Below are 19,050 nucleotides of genomic sequence, written 5' to 3'. Positions count from 1 at the left end.
CAAATCTGCTTCGGAAGGCCTGACTGAAGAACCCATGCAATTGGGCCGAGGGCTCTTGTCTTCTGAGGAACGGCAGAGGCGTCAGCGGGCCGGCCTCTCTCTCTACTGCAGAGCCTCTGGGCATCTCATTGCACAGTGTCCCATCCGTCCGGTAAACTCCCGGGCCTAGGTCTCACCGGGGGAGTAACCCTAGGCCTGACCATGCCAGCTCCCCACTTAACTTTGCCAGTGATACTATCTGTGGGAGATCATGATTTTCCAACACTCGCCCTGGTGGACTCCGGAGCGGGAGAAAGGTTTTTGATGCAGGATATTTTTGAGCAGCTACTAATTCCCACGCGTCCATGTCCAGTCCCGCTGACTCTCTCCTCCATCCATGGAGATCCCCTTCCAGGGAGAATTACGTGCCGCCCCGTCCCGTTGCAGTGCCGCATTGAACCGCACCATCAGGAACGCCTGTCATTCTACTTCATCCAGAAGACCATCTACCCAGTGGTCCTTGGCATACCCTGACTACAACAGCACAATCCTCAGTTTGACTGGACCTCGTTATGGCTTACTCAATGGGGCCCTACTTGTCATAGGACCTGCATAGATGAGGTCATGGAACCCAGCCTGTTGTCCAGTACCACACTACCCGGAGTGCCCTCTCAATATGGCCAATTTGCAGACATCTTTTCCAAAAAGGCTGCCGATACCCTGCCTCCTCACCGGGAATTTGATTGTGCCATCAACCTGGTACCAGGCTCTGTACTCCCTCGGGGAAGGGTTTACCCCTTGTCCCTGCCAGAGACCTGCGCCATGTCAGATTACGTCCGGAAAAATTTGCAAAAGAACTTTATCCGTCGGTCCATCTCCCCGGCTGGGGCCGGCTTCTTCTTTGTGGGCAAAAAAGACGGGACCCTCCACCCATGTATCGATTACCGCGGCTTAAATACCATCACTGTGAAGGATCAGTATCTGCTTCCTTTCATAGCCGAACTGTTTGACCGCCTTCCATGGGCGAGGGTCTTCTCAAAATTAGACCTCCGGGGGCCTATAAGCTAGTTCAGATTCGGGAAGGTGAAGAGTGGAAGACAGCGTTCAACACCCGGGACGGCCATTATGAATATTTGGTCATGCCGTTCGGACTTAGCAATGCTCCCACTGTCTTCCAAAACCTCATGAACGAGGCGTTCCATGACCTTCTCTACAATTGTGTAGTCATGTATCTTGATGACATCTTGATTTACTCCAAAACCCTGCACGCCCATCGCCAGGATGTGATCCGAGTCCTATAACGTCTAAGGGAGAAGTGCCTGTACGCAAAATAGAGAAGTGCGTGTATGTAAAGGACTCCCTTCCATTTTTGGGGTACATCATTTCCAGTCGTGGCTTCCAAATGGACCTGACCAAACAAGTGCATCCAGGATTGGCCGCAACCCACTGGCTTACAGTCCCTTCAAAGATTCTTTGGTTTTGCGAATACTAGCGCAGTTTCATCAAGAACTACTCCAAGTTGGCAGCGCCACTCACGGCTTTGATGCACCAGGGGGCCAACGTCAAGGACTGGCCTGTTGAAGCAATGGATGCTTTTCGAGCCCTCAAAGAAGTCTTTCTGTGCAAACCATGCCTCCGGCATCCGGATCCCAGACTTCCATTTATGGAGAAGTGGATGCCTCCTCCAAAGGGGTAGGAGTGGTGCTCAGCCAACATGATTCGTCTGGAACCCTGCACCCCTGCTCCTCCTTCTCTAGGAAGCTTTTCCCAGCCCAGCAAAACTATGCCAACGGCGACAAGGAACTCTTGGCCATACAATTCGCATTTGACGAATGGTGCCAATGGCTGGAGGGGGCGCAGCATTGGATTACGGTCTACACAGACCATAAAAACCTTGAATACCTGCAGCAGGCCCAGCGCCTCAACCCCGCCAAGCCCATTGGGCCCTTTTCTTCACTTGCTTCAATTTCAAGCTTCGTTACTTGCCGGCAGCCAAGAACCTCTGAGCGGACACTCTTTCCCACTCATTTTCTCCAGAGGACCACGTAGAACCGATGCAACACATCATAGATCCTGCCAAAATCGTTGTTGCCGCCGCCACTCAGATGGTGCTGCTAGGTAAGATGGTCATTCCCTGAAGACTTCGCAACAAGGTCCTAAGATGGGGCCATGATTCCCGCACCGCCGGCCACCCTGGACGGGCCTGGACGTTGGCTCTACTCCAACAGTTCTACTGATGGCCAGGGATAAATCAAGATGTTCAGGCATAGGTGGACTCCTGCCCTATCTGCATCCAGCAGAAGACCCCTGTGGGCAAACCTTGGGGCCTGTTGCACCCGCTACCAGCGCCAAAAGAACCTTGGACACGCATATCCACAGATTTCCTTGTGGACCTACCCGCCTCAGAGGGCATCATTGTCATTTGGGTGGACGTGGACCGCTTTTCAAAGATGTCACACTTCACGGCCTTGCCCAGTCTTTCTTCAGCAACCCAACTGGCGCAGCTATTCGTGCAGCACATTTTTTGACTCCATGGCCTGCTGTAACACATCACCTCAGATCAAGGCCCCCAGTTCACTGCTAAATACTGGCAGAACCTCTGCAAAATATTCCATGTTGCCCTGGACTTCATCACTGCCTACCACCCCCAGGCGAACAGTCAAGCAGAACAGAATAACCGAACCTTAAACCAATTCCTGAGGACCTATGTCAACGCTCGTCAGGATGGTTGGGCTAAGCTGCTTCCCTGGACCGAGTTCTCCCATAGCTCACACCCCAGTACCGTGACGGAGGCTTCCCCCTTCCAAATTGTCTATGGGAAACAGCCACTTCCGCCCTTACCGCTTAACTTATCCATTCCATCTCCAGCCGCCCAGATGACGGCCGAGAAGTTGAAGACGCTTTGGATGCACACCCAGTGGATGATCCATTTTATAAATGTTTCACAAAAACAAAAGGGGGCGAGGGGCGATAGTGGGCAGCCGGTCACATCGCACACTATCGCCCCCATGGCGCCAAGGGAGAAGGTGCAGTTATTTCCCGCGGTGCTGCCAGTGATAATACCGGCACATCGCACAATAACGATCCGATTACATTGTAAACTTCTTGTAGGAGGGAATGCCCGTATATATTTACAATTATTTCACAGCTTTTCATTGGTAGCACAAGGTGTGTTACATTCAGGTAATGTAGATATTTCTCTGTCCTCAGAGAGCTTACAATCTAAGAAGTGTATTTACTAAAGATTTTCTCCGGTTTTATGGGAGAAAGATGCTTCATAGGGCTCTAAGGGGGGGGGGGGTGTCATTCATCAAATTGAGATAGGGCCTTAGCATGTTGCGCTTTGAATATTTTAAATTAAAATTAAAATAAAAAAGGGAGGAGTTTGAATAATGAGGGGCCGATAGCTCTGTGGGCGATAATATTTCGTACATTATCGCCGGAAATATCTACAGCTTTTTTTTTTTACTGGCACTACGGGGGCGAAAGTGTTCAGCGCAGCCGTGGTGAGCGATGCCGCACCGCCACGATGTGGTCGGCTGCACACGTTCACCCCTGCCCCCCGTTTTTTGGCCACAGGCAATCATTCCTCTATATTTATAGCGGAATGATGAATCTAGGAGTCTGTTTGTACCTGAAGTGATTTGCCCAAACTCATGAAGACCGATAGTGGCATCTCTGGTTCTCAATCTGCTGCTCTAGACACTAAGCTCCTCTTTGCACTGCACCTGGGTGCCTTGCATTAATCATTCATTGTATCCCTGACTGCACCGTGTTTATCTGGCTCAGGAATGCTTACACCACCAGGGCCTCCTAAACAGATAATAGCATGAAAGCCATCACAAATTTCAAGACCGAGAATGTCCTGCCTTGTTGGCAAAAATAGGTCTAGCCAGGAAAATACTGATTTCCCCCCACATCTTTCCATTACTCCGAGCAGACTCTCTGCAGAAGACGGGTTACTTGGCTATGTGTCTCTGGCTGGCTGGCTCCACCTTTCTAATAAACACGAAGCTGCATGCCCTGGGGACTGGGCAGGTTCCCCTTTCTGCTTGCCCCGGTTCCCCAGGCACACAAAGGCCGGGGCTTTCTCGCTCTCCGCTCCTTTCCTCCGGGTGCCCTCCTCCTCGCTCAGCCCTGTTGTGCTGCAGTACGTGCGCGCTTCCAGGCTGCTGGCACGTCCAGGCTGGGTGGGTGCAGCCGCGTTTCTTTACGATCCCTCCCAGATCTCCTCTTGCAAGCAAGAGAGAGAGAGAAAAAAAAAGCATAAATAAGGAAACGCGTGTGCCATCATGATTTATGAATGAACATTGCTCGCTGACCCGGCAAGAGGATACTCGCCCACTGAGTGTGTGGGTGGGGAGGGGAGGGGAGGGTGGCCGGCCGAGGAGGGGCTGGCTTGCTTGAACTCATTGAAGAGAGAGAAGCGCTGCTTAAGACTGCGATCCAGCTGGAGTGCGCTCTGTGTATAACTCTCAGCAAGGTAGGACACCTTACAGGCGGCAAAGCGAATACGGAGCTGCTGCCCGCCGTAGTGCAAGAGCCGCCAGCTCAAATACCCGCATTGCACTAGGACGTGGGCACCGCTCCTCCTCGGCGTGGGTGTGTACCTGCCTGCTACTGCACCACCAAACCCTGCAAATCACTGCTTTTCGTGATAGGGTATCTTGTGCCTTTCTGTAGTTTTTTTCTTTTTTTTTTTTTGAGAGGGAGATGTAGGATGAATTTAAAACGGATTTGATGCTGTATGAGAATTCACCGGATTTTATGAACTCCCCCGCCTGTTTGATTGCCGTTATTTGTAGGGAACTGTGGTAGTCAGGAGCTCTGTAATGTGCCTGTTCTTTCCCTCAGTCCGATCTGCACCGATCCCCCCCGGATTCTGTCTCCCCTGAATCCTGCAAGGCCCCTCCCCTCCCCCCGTTTTATTGCAGCTGCTGGCTAGCAGGCAGGTGGGCTGCTTTTGCTGGCTGCAAAAAAGTGATGACCTGCAGTTTCGGGGGGGGGGGGAGGGAATTGACAGGCGAAAGTTACAGCATTGTTGAATTGTATTTAAGCGGAGCGCTAGCCGGCTTGGAAGGCCCGTGCTGATCCTTAAAGAGGATCTAGGCTGGAAAGCTTCTTAGGCTCTCTGATGGGAGCCACACAGCAGGACCCAGGAGCTTCAGCAGTTGCTCTGGCTGTCCGCCTCCCTCCCCTTCTTCCTGTTGACTTTCTGCCTTGGCCAAAGCGGCTTTTTTGGTCACGCATCCCAGCAAAGCAAAGGAGTTTGGCTCTGGTAGAACGAGGAGTGCCTGCCGTTGCTTTCACGGGGAATTACATGTTGAATACAGAGGCGTGGAAATACCGGTAGGGAAGTGCACCTTGACCGTGCCTGGGCGAGGCCTGGATCTGATTCCAGCAGACCTTTGAAATCGCCAGTGATAGGGTAAATAGTACTGAAGGTCTCTGGAGGGCCTGCGAAGAATTCAGTTCCCTGCAAAGGCTGTGAAATAGAATGCATGCCCTTGTGCTCAGGGCTGAACTTATGTTTAGAACTACAGAGACTCCATATTCTACTTCATGGAGCTTTGGTCTGAAAAAAAACAAAGGGCTTGCATACAGAGCTGACTTAAGGAAAGTGCTGGGCCTAGGGCAAATCAAGCACAGTGGGGCCCTGGATGGCTGAAATTGTAGTGTTGGGGATGGGGGTTACCATAGCAATGTGGGGTCCAGGGTGGTTGCCTCTGTTTGCACCCCCTTCCCCTTCTGCAAGGATGACCATGCCTGCATAGGGCTTTATTCAATAAAAGTTATTTTCATGGGGAAAAAAGTGTTGTTTGAATAAAGCCCATAGCATGCTGGTTGGAACAGTGTGCGTTGGAACCCACACATACAGACACACACTCACATACCAACTGTCATGATTGGTCAGGTTACCAGATTAACTTTTCTTTAAAAGATAGGGGTGGCTGTTGATCTTTATCCTTACTTCTCTCCCACCCAAAGCTTCCCCCACTCTCCCCCCCATCCTCCTGAGAGGAACAGTTGTTAGCAAAGCAATCCCCATTAGCCAGTTGGTTCAGACACAGCTCAAGTACAGGTTGGGAGTTGGGCTAATTAATGACTCTCCATATTGGATTGTTTTTGCTGCCCCCATTGCTCCACTATCATTTCCACACTCCTCTCTTAAATTCTTTAAAATACCAGATTACCAGTTTCCAAGAGTCATGCTGCAAGGTGCCCATGCTCTTTCACCTGAAGATCATTTGTTAATTTTAGGTACATTTTGCAACGGGCGACAGCACCTGTTGTCAAGGGTTTGTCCCTCTGTCTGCCTGCCTGTCCGCCTGTACATATGTGTATGTATATGTGTGGCCGGACGAACTCTCAGACAGAGCCGGTGGGGCAGGAACGGGGGAGCTGCAAAGGTGGCGAAGAGCCTAGGCCCCGCCCCCCTGAAGAAGAGGAAAGCTGGCGGCAGTTGCCCCCAACAACTCTCCTCCCCCACCATCTCCTGCTTACTGAATTAGGGGGTCAGTCCAAGGCCTCATGGTAGCAGTGGCACAATGAGGTTTGTAAAGGTGTGCCAGCAGGGGGCAGGACTTGGCGAGTGGGGCTGCCAGTGCGCATTCCTCTCCCTGGTGCAGCCACTATGGATCCGTGGGCCTGCATATGTCCGCGGGGGAGAGAAGCAGTGGTGGAGTGGCTTGGTGAATGCTTGGGGCCTCCGGAGGAAGGAAAAATACACCATTATGTCACACTAAGTGTGCACTTTCCAACTTGTTGTATTTTTTACATTTGTTGAATGTGTTATGATCATGCTTCAGCTAACACAAGATTATAAATTTAGCACTTGTCCATCTCATTTGAGTTAGGAAAGTAAAGACTTAATTCTATTTGAATTTGTATTTTTGAGATGCTACTTAAAAAAAACCAAACAAAAAAAACCCCCATCGTGATTAGCGGATAGCCATGGATAGGAAAGGAATAGTATCCTGGACTCTGTTATATTTCTGTAGCAAACAGGCAAGAGACAGTAAGTACATATTTTTATAATGAGGAGCTGAAGGAAATGTTTCTAGAGTCTGCATGAATTGAAGTCAGTATTCGCCGTAATGGATGCCAGATCTCAGGGGAAATTAAGTCACCATTTCAAGAAACTGCATTATTTTGAACAATGGTTAGATCGTTTGGTTATTGGTTTTAAATTGTATTGTACCCTCTTGTTGCATTAATTTTAAGGTTTGTTCCAACCCTGCACAGCAGGCTAGCCAGTGCTGCTCTTTGGGTTGATAGGGGATGGCTGTAATATCCCTCCCACCCCAGGATCCAGCGTGCCACCTCTGCAGAATGCCTGACACCGCCACCATTCTCCCCCTAAGCTGGATCTGGTGGACAGAAGACTCAAGCTAGAGTCTCCCAAGCCATAGGGCCAGGCCAGTCCCTCTTGTTCTATATAGTAAAGTACAGTACTGTTGTTGGCCAGATACAAGGATCATGCATAAGGAGGGCAAAAAAGTGACATGAAGCCTGCAATCAAATATGTTTGCATAATGTTGAAATAGGGCATCTTTGGCTCAGGAATTTCATTGCCTGCACTTTAGAAAGAAAGGAAAATAATTCCCCAGATAAAAAAAGCATGCATTCAGAAATGTGTTGCATAAAGTGATGTGGGACATTTAGCCTGGAGGGGTGGAATTTAAGGATCAAGTTAATGAAAGTACCTTCAGAGCGTTTTGCACAAACTTTTACTTGCATCAGGTTTTTTTCCGTGGAAACTTTACCCTTGCAGAAGCAGCTGTCCTTGACTTGAGATGCTTTCAGTTTGCGATTCAGGAGACCCATCTTAGGTTACAGGCCAGGCCCTGGGAATAGAGCCACCGGGGAGGAGGAGGAGTATTGCTTGAGTAGGTTTAAGATGGTCTGATCCGAGCAATTTAAGCTTTGTTGGTTTGAATTAAGTCACTATAGAGAGAGAGATTGACAAAGAAGTAAATAAAGAGCAGAAACTCTTAGGCTTGATGGAGGTTTATCAATGCACCTTCAGACAAAGCCCAGTGAAACCTGCAGCAGGTGATACAGAAGCATTTCTCCCATAGGCACAAAATGAGTAGAAACCCTTTAGGGCATCTGGCTCATAGAGGCCAGTGTACCCAAGTGCATCAACATCAGCCATTAACGTGCATAAACACAGCACTTATCACATTTACTAATAGCAGAAGTTAATGACATGCAAATGAGACAGACAGTAAAGTACATATGGATGGTACTGCAAAAACGTTAATGATATTTCCTTGACTTGCGGTTACGTTCTTTTTGCATTCATGTGTCTGCGAAGTAGTGTGTTGTTTGTTCGCTGTGCTAAAAGGTAATGAGCTCTTTTGCATTGTCTTGCTTCTCAACATCTCAGTGCAGATGTCACATGAACACTATTGCAAGCTAGCTGGTTTGCATAAACTATCTTGTGCATGCTAACAGTACTTTTCTCCCGCATTACTGCTTGCAATAGTGTTAACTCACTTTAGTACATTTTGATTCCTTAGAACATTACCTGGGTGGGTGCACTGTAGGATTTTATAGATGGCAATAACAATGACAATGCACTTGTTTATTACTGCTGGGTTATGAAGACAGCAAAATGTTATTTCAGGAATTGATGAGCAGACAAACAAAATTAGGAACCCCATTTTTCTTTCAGACAACTTTAATGCCCAAGGTGATAATAGTGTTTTTGGAAAGCTTTTGAAAGCTCCTTCCATCACCATGAATTTATCTGAGCGCTACTGTGCCAATCTGCTATTAAAACTCTATGCAAGTATCAAGCTGATAACCTGCTGGACAGTGGTCTCAGGAAGGAGATTATTATTTATTTTTTTTTTGAGAACTAGAGGTGCAGCTATAATAAAAGGTCCGCACTTTTTGAGAGTACTTTTATAAATTATGGGCGGGGCTAAAGTCTGGGCATATAACTTGCACTCGCAGTCTTCAGCCAGCATTTACAAAGTGAATTGATGCAGATAAGTTTGCTTTGAAACCACTCGGGTTATTGGTCCGGTATACACATCGATTAACTCGCATAATCTTTGGAGAGGTTAACAACGGGGGATAGTTAATGCATACTTTGTAAAATCAAAAAGAATGGGCATCGGTACTGTAACCGGGTTACGTGCCTCCTGTTACACACAAAGAGCCTGGGCTATTTTGTAAGAGCCATTTACGTGCAATAAAACAGGGTTTTATGCACATAAATGACTTAGAAAATCTATTCCCGAAAAGCACAAAAATGTATTTAGGGCTTCTGATTTTGAACCGATAAACCCCGATAAAACACACCTGATGAAAAAAATAAAATAGGTGTTGATTAGATAAAGAGTGGGAAAACCACCACTTCCCCTAGCACGCTCTCACCCCTCCTTTGGCTACCTCGGATCGCCCACTTTGTTTCTGTGCTTCAGCTGTATGAGTGTACTGTACATATTTTGATTCAGCCAGAAAAGGCATCCAAGAATAGTATATGTACCCCCAAAAAATTGATAAACACTGATTTTTAGTACTTCCTAAGCACCCCCAACTAGTTGGAAAATAAACACCTAAATTTACAATCTATAAATACCTAAAATCAGAAGCCCTAATTATATTGTAATAAAAGAAGAAGAGCTAGTTAGAGAAGACCAAAACAAGACGTAACAGAGCCAAGAATGTGAGAAGCTTCTGTTTTGAGCAATTTAGCCAGTGCCACTGCTTTAATGTTGTTAAGACGGTCTCTATCCAGAAAAGAAAGGCAGTCGGTTGATAACAAGGACTGTCATTGTTCAGTCACTGGCAGCAGAACCTATTGCAGCAAATTTGCCATCAGGGTGTCATTTTACCTGCTCTGTGCACTTGCAGAGAGATTTTGTTAAATGAAATGCCTTACTGATGGAAAGTGGAATCCCCCCCCTCTCTCCCCTCACCCCATCTTTAGAATATCTCATTTAACCAGAATATTGTATGTTCTAGATAGAATAGAATCTTTTCCAGAAAACATTTCATACAGAGTGTCTGTGAGTATCCTACGCCAGAGGTTGCTGTTGTATCAGTGAGCTGGGTCCTGCTGTACCTGTCCCCCTGTGGCCTGTTGACCTGGCAGTGTTCCTCCTATTCCTTCGGTTCTTGAGCTCCATGAGCCTTCATTCACAAAAACCTGGAGTCTCTCCCCTATTTTATAATCCCCCCTTCCCCTACTACCACCCTTATGGAGCTCATCCATTGCAGTGACAGTCCTGGATCAGGGACCACGAACCACAGCTCCTTCCAGAACCAAATATGTGTGCACCCTATGTTTGGCCACTAGGTAGCACTTTTGTACAGTGGCTGGGCATCCTTGCAACTTACGGGCTATGAACGCATAGCAGGGCCACTGAGCTACCAAGATAGCCAAGGGGTTTCTGTTTCGATGAGCTTTGGATTTTCTGTGCCATGTTATCGTATAGTGTGCTCGTGTCTGCCCGCAGCCCCTCACTGTGATCAACGTGCCTTGGTAGTTGAGATTTGTATCATAACGGTTCTTACTGCTTATGTGGTTATGTCAGTGACATGGTTTTTTTTTTTAACGAGATCTTTGCCCAGAGGAATTTAAGGTCTACAAAGACATTTGCGTAAACGGAGTTTAAGGGGATGCCTTCAAGCTCTCGTACTGAGGAAGGGAGAAGCAATTTGGAACGGTGTCTGGAGATGTGTAGTACTGTGCTCTAACAGCAAAGCTACACCGTCATCTCTGATCCCATGCTGAATGCTGAATATGCTGGACTGGTGAGCTGTGGACGTGACAGGAAATACCTGTGTTATTCAGACAGGGTAGGGGACAAGCAGCACTGTTTAAACAAGTGCTAACAGACCTCAGTCTTGACATGTGGCAATTTTGCATTTCCATCCCTGAGTGCTCGCTGATCAGTTATTTTAACCTGTGCTAACCTAAGTCAGACTGCCTGTCATGTGTTTTCTTTTATCTTTAACTGACAGTTTCCATCTGCTGCTTTTGGGTCTCCAGTTCAACTGGAATCAGGGGTCGGATTTTTCCCTGCTGCAGCATCCCAGCCCCAGCCAACCTGGGAAGAGGGAGACCCCATTCGGGGATCTCCCGCCTTGTGGTGCACAGCACTGAGCTACCACGCTGTCCCGATTCCGAGATGATTTTGTGAAGTGTGGTGGCCAGGTGCTTAGAGGCACCTTGACTGAGTCCATCCTCATGCAATATATGACGCTAGCTGTATTTGAACCCATATTCTCAGCTGGGATGATGGCAGGACCTTTGGGGACTGCTTTTGTGATTCTTAAACTGCAGGCAAAGACAGTAAAACAAAATACTGTTCAAGTGCAGCCACTTTTGTCCCGCTCGTTGGCAGAGTAAGCAGCGACACTCGTACAGCATACACAGCCCTCAGGAGGCCTCTGTACAAATCCTCACGTTACTTCCCTACCCCTCTCATCTCCTTCAAAAACAATAATCTGGGGCCACTCTGACTGACATGCGGGGCATCTGGGAGACTAGTTTATAATTTACCGGTGCTAAGCTATTTTGTGTGCTAAATTTCACAGTATAAATGTGAACCGCTGAAAATCTAAAGCTTTAAAAAAAAAAACCCAAAAAAAACCTAACAACAACTTTTCCATAGGCACAGCATGGGAAGAAGTTCTTTTTGAATAAGTCTCTTATTGATCCTCAGTTCCCCCAAGGTTTTTGTTTTTTTATAATTTAATTTTTTGGAACCAAAACATTTTTACATCAAGAAAAAAACAATTATAAAAAAGACTAAGTCACAGCAATTCTTCCTTATTTGCAATTAGTGCCCCCAGCCTTCCCCTCCCACCCCTCAACTTCCAATAACCATTCCACATCAGGTTGGGACCTAAAGGATATCATCACCTTAAGCATCTCCTAGAAACCCCAAAATCTAATTTCGCATTACTGTTCAAAGAGTTTCCAAAAGCACCGATTTGGAATTGCTGTTAATTTGCCCAGATAGTAAACCGTTCAAATACGCAGCTGTAATGAACAAAAGGCAGGCAAGTAGTTCCCCCAAGGTTTTGATAACCTGCAACAAGAAAGGTGCACTGGATCAAAACATTTTCATAGCTGGACCCTTAGTCTTATTTTAATTCAGACAGACAAATCAATATACAATATCCATAAACAGTCAAACAACTCCACAAGATGGGTGCTTGGTGGATGCTGTTGCTAACATACGAAATGTAGACTTGTGGCTTTCATGGCGTTGACTGGTGTGCATTCAGTCCCCTCACCGTTGACAGTCATTGGTGATAGATATTATCTCCACTACACAGGCTCCTCATTTACAGCAATACACAGGATGCTGCATGTGTGGAAAAAACTAACACACTAATTACTGTAGGGAAACACATGATTGGTACCTATAGCAACTCAAGATAGTGTCTAATTGGGTTGTATATTTTACTTTTCAGCACGTCGCAGTGGATTATGTTCAGGTGCTATAGGCTTACAATCTAATTTTGTACCTGAGGCAACAGAGGGTAAAGTGATTTGCCTGAGGTCACAAGGAGCAACAATTGGATTGGAACCATGGTTTCACTGGATTGTAGCCCAGTGCACTAACCACTAACTCCATGTATATTTGTTGTTCCATTTGTTTCATTCATTTCAGCAGTAGGCATATATTTCATGAATGGATAGTAGGCATGCTATAATAAATGGTGTGCGGTATGTAGTCGCTGCATGCGTACATGTTATAGAACTTCTTGTATCAGTCCTTTCATTATCCAGAAACTCCAGTATCCATATAATTCTGGACAGCCTTGTTCTTCTGTACCCTGCTTCTCCGGCTGCCTCCTGCACTGTTCATAGTCTCAGATCAGCTGTTTGAAGCACACGGTACTCCGTAGCAGTTCAAATAGTTGATCTGAGACTATGAAGCATATGGGAGGGAGAGATGTTTGCTGCCACATGAGTGGATTTATAGAAGATCTCAAAGAGGCCAGAAATAGAGAGAGGTGCCAACAAAGGGGGAATTCCCCTTATCCAGAAATATCCTTTATCTGGAATGGTCTCATTTCTGATCATTAATGATAAAAGCTGTTCTAATGTCATTCAATAATAACAATAATTCTGATCCTCTTATGCATCTTCCATAAATGCTCAAGGCATGTAATAATCATAAAATAACAGTCCATTGACTGATGGCTTATCCCAAAACTTGGAAATCTGGTTACAGAAGGACTAGGGAGCACTCCATGAAGTTAGCAAATAGCATATTTAAGACTAATTGGAAAAAATTATTTTCCACTCAAAGCACAATTGGGTTCAAAAAAGGTTTGGATAAGTTCTTGGAGGAGAAGTCCATTAACTGCTATTAATCAAGTTGACTTAGGGAATGGCCTTTGCTATTACTGGCATCAGTAGCATGGGATCTTCTTGGTGTTTGGTACTTGCCAGGTTCTTGTGGCCTGGTTTGGCTTCTGTTGGAAACAGGATGCTGGGCTTGATGAACCCTTGTTCTGACCCAACATGGCAATTTCTTATGTTCTTAGATCTTTCTTTGTATAGTGTGCTTGCATAACGAGTCCTTTATGTAAGTAATGCAGGTCTTTCACTATGACAATTTACGGCTTAGGTCTACACGGCGGCTTAGGCCCAATGCAATATGCACATTCAAAAAACATTTTGCCATGCAGGTCAGAGAGGCCTAACTCTAGCAAGGTGGGTAAATCTGTATTGAGCACATCCTATTCCACACCTACAAATCTAAGTTACTCCTGTGGCACTCAATTTTCTAAGCCATCAATCTTATCATCTTTGGTGGCCATGCTTTTCTCCAAGGTCTGCACCCGCCTTTCTAGCTATAGTGTATCATCTTCCACCACCAAAATTTGAGTCTCTGCAGTATCTACGTGCGATCCTATTTCTTGCACCGAATTTTTAACTTCAGCAATTTTGGACGAAATTTGATTGAGCTAAGCTTCTAACGCCTCGACCACTGATGCAGTGAGTTTAGTTACCCTGGCCGCATCTAGGTGGTCTGTCACACCATCTTCTTTAGTGTCAGCCATCTTACCTTCCACAGGCTAGGCCTTTTCTTTGTTTTTTTCATCATCTATACTGTCATTATTTCGCCATTTCTTTCAACAAATTTGTCCATGCACTCTCAGCCTCGGTTAAGAAATGAAATTTAGCCAACGCTATGCAAATTAGAAGAAAATAATACCTGCATGGTTAGCCATGCAGGTATTATGAGCCAACAAGCACTCTTCCAAAATATTTGGATGTCGTCTGGGTGTTAACCATAAAATTGTAGCTGGCAGAAGGACAACAGGAGTTCCTAAACAAAAGACAAGGTTAACTTTTAAACAAAAGTCAGCAAGGCATACAGTCCCTCATGGCAGGCTCTTCACTAGAGCACATAGCTGAAAAGAGCCTCCAGTTGAGGATTTAAAGCCAGGATTAAACCTTAGCTAACAAATTAACTACATATATAGCAAGATATTAGTCCCAGGTACTTACTAACCCATTCCCTAGAGCAGGGGTTCTCAACCTTTTTTCTGGTGGGACCCACCTGGCAGATAATGCTTACAGGCATGACACGTTGAACCCTTGACCATCACAGGGCTAAATGTAAACACATATTCTGCATCCACAGGAACTCGTCCTCATCCCTGAACAATGGATGCAGAGCAGAACTAGGATATTTCAAATTCAACTCGCTATATAAAAAAGATATTCTGATGTTATCTCAGTAACAGAAACACAAATTCCCTTACTACCAGGCGCATTGTAAAATACAAAACCTGAAAAAAAACCCCACAGTACATGTGTGGGAAACCTTCCATACCACTGCAATACTAATTCCAAGAACTCAAACAGCAATAGCCCTTCCTATGAAAAGGCAGCAGTGCAGCACCAATGCATGTCCTACTGAGAGTGAGAAAATGAAACAAAGATTGATAGAAATCCCTTCCTACTAGTAAAATACCTCACCTCAGCCACACATACAGATCCGACCTTCACCAAATACAGAATAAAAGACCACAGATTACAAATGTGGAGACAAAAACTGGAATGAAAACCTCAAAAAGCCACTCTGCATGCAGAGCTAGAAACAGAAATACATATCCTCCCACACTAAGCAAAGTGCAAAGATAAAAGAAATGCACATTCCCCAAACTGACATATAATGGCTCTTGCACCCCATCACTCCACTTCCACGCCTCCATCATCCTTCACTTTTCCCAATTATTCCCCTTCAATCATCCGCTCACACTCACATCCCTGCCCAGCATTCCTGACCCTCCACGTCCTCTTCCCTGGGTTCCCTCTCCCCCTGCTTGACTCTCTCTACCCCCTTCATCCCATCTCCCTGCCTGCCCAGCTACCCCGACCCCTCGGTTCAGCAGCCCCCGCACTCCATCTCCGTTTCACCTCTCTCTGTGCAGCATCCCCAACCTCCTTTCCCCCACCCTCCACAGAATGAAGAGTTCAGCAGCTGCATCAACTCCCAGACTCAGCAGGGGAAGATAAAGTTTGCGTCCCATCAGGCCCAGAACAGCAGGAGCTGGCAATGTCTCACTCTGATCTGGGTGAAGGAGGAAACAGCCCCTCACTGGGCCAGAAAGAAGAGAAAAAGAAGTGAGAGGAGCCTCCCATCAGGCCCCCAATGAAAGGGAAGTCAACCAACTCCCACCCAGGTTAATGAGGAGAGAGCAGCCTCCCTCCGGCCCTGCAACAGACCTCCCAGGACCTCGCAACACACCAGTGCGTGTCCCGACACACCTGTTGAGAAACCCTGCCCTAGAGACATGAGTTTGGCTATTACTCCTAGTTTCCTCTGGTGAGTTGTCTGTGGTCCTGCTTTTTGTATTCAGTCTTCTGGTTGGTGAGATTAATGATCTTCGAGGCAGATCTGCTGGTAGTCGAATATCCTTCCTCTAGTCTCATTTCTGCAGAATCAGGCTTATAGGCAGTAGAACTCAAGCGGAGTCCCCTGGTGACTTGTATTCAGATGATCTAATCAGCTGAACATCTGTTGGCAGTCCCTCTGGGTCCCAGGTTGATCCCCCTTGACTTTTCCTAGTTTTGTTTTTATTTTAAATTCTCATTATTAATTACTTAAAAACAGTAGAGTGCTATCTGAAACCCCACAGTGGTGGTTTGGTTTACATTTGCTTATGGGGTTTTTTTTTTTTAGCAGCATAACAAGGAAACATGTGTAAGACAAGTTTGCATTTTTAGGAAAAGTCACACCTTGCTGGTAACCATGGAATGCTTCCTACCTGGAATAATGTGGATCGAACTGGCCATAACAGTGTGTGAAATGCTGTTTATTATTTTGCCAAGGGAAGAAAAAACTGCAAGCGTGAATGTATCCGTTTCTAAACATTCAAACATGTATAAAGTCTTATATTATTTGTTATTGTGCATTTTTAATGTAAATGTTAGTCTGATTATCATGAATATTTTTCTGTTCCTTGCAGGGAGCAAGTGGCTTGGACCTGTGGGTTATAAATGCTTTTTTAAAATAAAAAAAACATTATTATTATTATTCCAGGTAGGAAGCATTCCTTGGTTACCAGCAAGGTGTTAACTCTCTTAAGAGTCCAGACCTGTCTTATACATGCATGTCATGTTACTATAAAACCCATAAGCAAATGTAAATCAAACTGCCATATATATATATATATATATATATATATATATATATATATATAAAATTTTACAGGCCAAAGTAAACTTGTCACTGCCCCTTTAAATATCATAAGAACTCTTTAAGTGCAAAAGTGTGCTCTTTGGATAGATGGGGGCAAGGGGTGGGCACAAAGGTTTGGATTTAGTCTTGGTGTGAGAGGGCTTTAGAGTTTGCAGGGACCTGCTGCACCTGTGGGGAGGAAATAAGACAGCAGTGCCCTGCTGGCCTAGGATAGCACATGCCTGCGCTGGCCTGAAAGGGACAATGATCCTTATACAAAGGCAGGTAATGTGTTCTCTGTGCTGTTTAATTTAAGCTCTAATGATCTCTTTTGAAAAGAAAAAGTCCAGTCATAGTGCAGTGAATGTCTGGCTCCAGATTCCTCTTGCTTCTTTGTGGGGGGTTTTTTCCCGGCTGGATTTAAAAGTCTGTATCAAGCTAATCTCCTCCATAACTGTGCATGACCTTAATTATAAAGAACATTTCACACTTTTGAGAATTTCATCTCTGAAGCATTAAGACTTACCTTTGCAACACAAAAGAATACTTAGAGAAGTTAAAAATAGGATATTATTGTTCAAATATGGATATTAAAAACAGGGGGGTCACGTGATGTGGTAGATTTGGTAGGACGTGTGCTGCTGAGCTCCAGGTGCCGCCCTCCCTATTCCCCTAATTTTTTTCTTCTAATTTGCATACCGTTGGCTAAATTTCATTTCTTAACCGAGGCTGAGAGTGCATGGACAAATTTGTTGAAAGAAATGGCGAAATAATGTCAGTATAGATGGCGAAAAAAACAAAGAAAAGGCCTAGCCTGTGGAAGGCAAGATGGCTGACACTAAAGAAGATGGTGTGACAGACCACCTAGATGCGGCCAGAGTAACTAAACTCACTGCGTCAGTGGTTGAGGCGTTAGAAGCTTAGCTCAATCAAATTTCGTCCAAAATTGCTGAAGTTAAAAATTCGGTGCAAGAAATAGGATCGCACGTAGATACTGCAGAGACTCAAATTTTGGTGGTGGAAGATGATACACTATAGCTAGAAAGGCGGGTGCAGACCTTGGAGAAAAGCATGGCCACCAAAGATGATAAGATTGATGGCTTAGAAAATTGAGTGCCACAGGAGTAACTTAGATTTGTAGGTGTGGAATAGGATGCGCTCAATACAGATTTACCCACCTTGCTAGAGTTAGGCCTCTCTGACCAGCATGGCAAAATGTTTTTTGAATGTGCATATTGCATTGGGCCTAAGCCGCCGTGTAGACCTAAGCCATAAATTGTCATAGTGAAAGTCCTGCATTACTTACATAAAGGACTCGTTATGCAAGCACACTATACAAAGAAAGATCTAAGAACATAAGAAATTGCCATGTTGGGTCAGAACAAGGGTTCATCAAGCCCAGCATCCTGTTTCCAACAGAGGCCAAAACCAGGCCACAAGAACCTGGCAAGTAGCCAAACACCAAGAAGATCCCATGCTACTGATGCCAGTAATAGCAAAGGCCATTCCCTAAGTCAACTTGATTAATAGCAGTAAATAGACTTCTCCTCCAAGAACTTATCCAAACCTTTTTTGAACCCAATTGTGCTTTGAGTGGAAAATAATTTTTTCCAATTAGTCTTAAATGTGCTATTTGCTAACTTCATGGAGTGCCCCCTAGTCCTTCTGTTGTCCAAAAGTGTTAAATAACTGATTCACATCTACTCGTTCAAGACCTCTCATGATCTTAAAGACCTCTATCATATCCCTCCTCAGCTGTCTCTTCTCCAAACTGGACAGCCCTAACCTCTTCAGGCTTTCCTTATAGGGGAGTTGTTCTGCAGTATAAAATCAAAAAGATCCTAATTTTTCAAAATTTTTCTAACTAAATGATGCTTCAGTGCAGAGAATGTACCATTAATGTTCAACGCTTGTGCAGAAAAATATACAATTTTCACTACAATATACCACAAGATTGTGAATATGGCACAATGGAGAATGGCACGAATTTCAAAGTGCGGCGACCATGAAGAGTTTTGTAATGCAGACAGCTGGAGAGCAAACCTAATCCAGTATTTTATAAGATTGTCGCAGTTGTGCCTTTTTATTAAAATGGAAAACAGTGGAAGAATCAATGGTTTTGGTGATCAGCTTAAGTTGGATTTGATTCCTGACGTTCATTGGTATCTGGCCTTGCAGATTTTATTGTTGTTATGTTTACCATTTTTACCATTCCCATGGTTTAACTCACTGAAAAATTGACTGGCTGCTCAGATGGGAAATGTTTCCTGCATGATTACATTATTTGGAACCGAAATACTTTTGGCGATGCTTATTGTTTAGTACCTACTGGAAACCTTAGCGATTCTACAATTGCTTGTTTTTTTTCTCTTTTTCTTTTTTTTGGAAGAAGTAC

At 45.2% G+C, this 19,050-nt stretch overlaps 1 protein-coding gene across 1 annotated transcript in view; it reads left to right on the top strand.

The window, feature by feature from the left end:
• The first annotated feature begins 4,364 nt into the window (after positions 1–4,364).
• Positions 4,365–19,050, top strand: part of CORO2A (coronin 2A) — a 251,954-nt gene continuing 237,268 nt past the window's right edge. The window contains exon 1 of the mRNA XM_029603867.1: positions 4,365–4,462. The gene's annotated coding sequence lies outside the window, so the exon portion shown is untranslated. The remainder of the gene's footprint in view (positions 4,463–19,050) is intronic.

This window comes from Rhinatrema bivittatum, chromosome 1 (genome assembly GCF_901001135.1).
Source record: "Rhinatrema bivittatum chromosome 1, aRhiBiv1.1, whole genome shotgun sequence".
In the NCBI taxonomy this organism is placed as follows: Eukaryota; Metazoa; Chordata; class Amphibia; order Gymnophiona; family Rhinatrematidae; genus Rhinatrema; species Rhinatrema bivittatum.
Note: the sequence above shows the minus strand (reverse complement) of the source record. Positions and strands in the feature narration are given on the sequence as shown.